The sequence below is a fragment of the Artemia franciscana genome, unplaced genomic scaffold, assembly GCF_032884065.1.
Source record: "Artemia franciscana unplaced genomic scaffold, ASM3288406v1 Scaffold_6117, whole genome shotgun sequence".
Classification (NCBI taxonomy): Eukaryota; Metazoa; Arthropoda; class Branchiopoda; order Anostraca; family Artemiidae; genus Artemia; species Artemia franciscana.
The window spans coordinates 2926-5850 of NW_027066404.1; positions in this window are offsets into that span (position 1 = coordinate 2926).

A 2925-nucleotide genomic window follows, 5' to 3' on the forward strand; every position below is an offset into this window, starting at 1 on the left:
CTTCGATGGTGGTACCGTTACGCTTCTTTATTATTGCTGTTTTACCGCCATCTTCAGTAGATCTTCTTCTATATTGTGGGTAACCATCATTGCCAGTAATTGTGTTGGATACTAAAATTCGAGGATATTGCTTTGTGCACCTTCCTTTGGCCATGCATGGTGAATTTTCGTTTAGTGCACCGCAAGGTCCATGTATCATACTTTTTACAATAATATCATGTAACCCCTTATCGACATTTTCATCAGGTATTTCAGCGGAAATCACATCACCAATTTCGTTCGAAGTAATTTTTTTATGTAGCCAGATTAGTATATGTGCGTGTGGCAAACCTCGTTTTTGCCATTCCACTGAGTACATCCAACATCGCACTGACCCAAACACTTCAAGTTTTACTATGTAGTTTATCAGTGATTTCAACTTTTGCCGGAAGACACGGGCCGTAATGTCATGTCTATGAACCACCGATTGTCCTTGAAGTAAAAGCTGCTGTATCTCGTCCCAAGATTGATTACATGTAAATGTAATAAATAAATCTGGACGACCATAGAGACGAACATACGCAATAGCATCTTGAGCATATTCATGCATATGACGGGTACTGCCAGCATATGACGAAGGTAAAATTGTTAATCTTCCAACGTTTGTGGTATTACCGTCATTTACAACTACATCTCGCAAATGAATGTATTGTTCAGAGCGGAGCTTGGTCTGATTCAGGCGGATATATAGCAAACGTTCTGATTCAATTTTAGCATACATATCAACGACGTATTGGTGAAACAATTGACGGCATTTTAAAATATACTTTTCTTCATCCGGCCGAATCATTAGTCTATAGGAATAATAATACATTGCACTGCATTTCTTATTCATTTCTTTGTTTGTGGCTGGATTCATCAATTTAATATTAAAGTGATAGCCGTTGACTCCATCCCAAAAAATGATAGTATATTGTAGGGCATCGTAGCATCGATGAGTTTCAGCAATTCTTAACAACTGAGCGTTTCGCTTATGAAGAATAATATCTCGATCAAACCTGATCAAAACCTGATCACCGACCATAACGATTCCCATTTCGTCGATAGTTGGAGCATTGTATCTACGCACATGTTGGCCAGGAGGCGTTTTGTCAGCGGAAATAACAATTTTATGCCTATCAGTAGGCATCAAATCGATGGCTGTTTTGAACAGACGCAAAAATTATTATTTTCGTGGAAAAGATGTTGCAATTGGGAAACGATTGTCCTTTCAACGTTGGGAGAAATTTCGCAACGTGCATTCAATTCAGAATTTCTATCACTGATGAATTACAATTGTAGAAATTTATGAATTCTCGCCTGAGAATGGTAGAAGGGACCCTGCTCTATGATAAATTTGCCCTTTTACTTTGAAAGTAGACATAAATTGATCTGGATTTTCGATTTGGGCTCCAAACGACGTCATTTGGAAACATGAGTTATATTTTCTGATTTGTGATAAAAAACGCTTAGATTCTGACGTAGTTCCAGTAAGGAAAGTCTTCAATGGCTCTGGTGGTGCAGCCAACAGAGGAAGTCTAACTTTTCCTGAGGCGCAACACATTCCCATTGTTTCACCATTGAATTTCAAGGCCTTGCAATAGGGACAAATTTTAGGGGCTGTACCTGAATGCCAGGCGATAACTTTCAGGTTGCTCTGATTCTTCGGCACGCTTTCTTTTCTTACTTTCTCTATCAGAAGCAAGCCTGATTTCTTGCTGTTCTTGTGATTCCTCGGCACGCCTTCTTTTTTCACTTTCTCTTTTAGCAGCAAGTCTTGTTTCATGTTGCTCTGGTAGTTCCTCGGCACGCTTTTTGTTCTTTCTTTCTCTATCAGCCTCAAGCCTGTTTCCTTGCTGTTCTTTTGATTCCTCGGCACGCTTTCTTTTCTTACTTTCTCTATCAGCCTCAAGCCTGTTTCCTTGCTGTCCTTTTGATTCCTCGGCACGCTTTCTTTTCTGACTTTCTCTAACAGCAGCAAGTTTTTTGGCATAGACTCTTTAAGCATCTTCCTCGGCTGTTGCCATTGTAAGTTCATCAGTCATTTTAAACTTAAACATTAATAGATTTCTACGTGAACATATATGTCTTAAATACCTTTAATGACGTCACCGTCATAACAAAAATGTTTCAGAGTTCAATGCGTTAACAGCTAAAATTAGATATTTTATGAACACTGCTAAATCAGTGAGTTTCTTGTCAAGTGAATTAATTTAACATTTCACAATATTTGGTTTGGGATCACAGAGTTTTTTAATCCTGACCTAAGCTTCATAATTAATTCAGTGACCTTGTTATTTCGCAACAATTGCCTTGGAATTATAGAGACTTTTAATCCTGACCTATGCTTCATAATTAATTCAGTAACCTTGTTATTTCGCAACAATTGGCTTGGAATTTGTAATGTCATATATCAGTGACCTACATTTATAAATTGAACGGTTTAAATTGTGTGGTGGTTGAAAACAGGTGCCTTGAAAAGATGCCAAGTATTAGCGAACAATCGGAGGATCTGAATGACTTTGAACTTATATATTCGCCTGTGTTAAATTTTGTCCAAAGTAATTGGCAGAATTCGATTTCTGAGAAGGAAATTATTGAATATGGAGTGGATTTTTTTGCTTCACCAAAAATAGTTGAAGCTAAGGCTGATTTATGGTCGAGACTTGCGCCTGATGAAATCCCCCTCGCCGCAGTGGTGCAAAGTCTGCAACCAGTAATATTAAAGACATGCTCGATCTTTTGAAGAAGTGTGATGAAGCTAGTATCTCTATGCCACCTTATGTTATTAAACTTCCAACTGAAGTTCCAGTGTTGCCGGCTGTGGCCTATTCACAATTGGCCTCTAAAGTTTCTAAAGTTCATCAACTTGTTCAAATTGTGTCAGCAAAGTTGGACAATTATAGC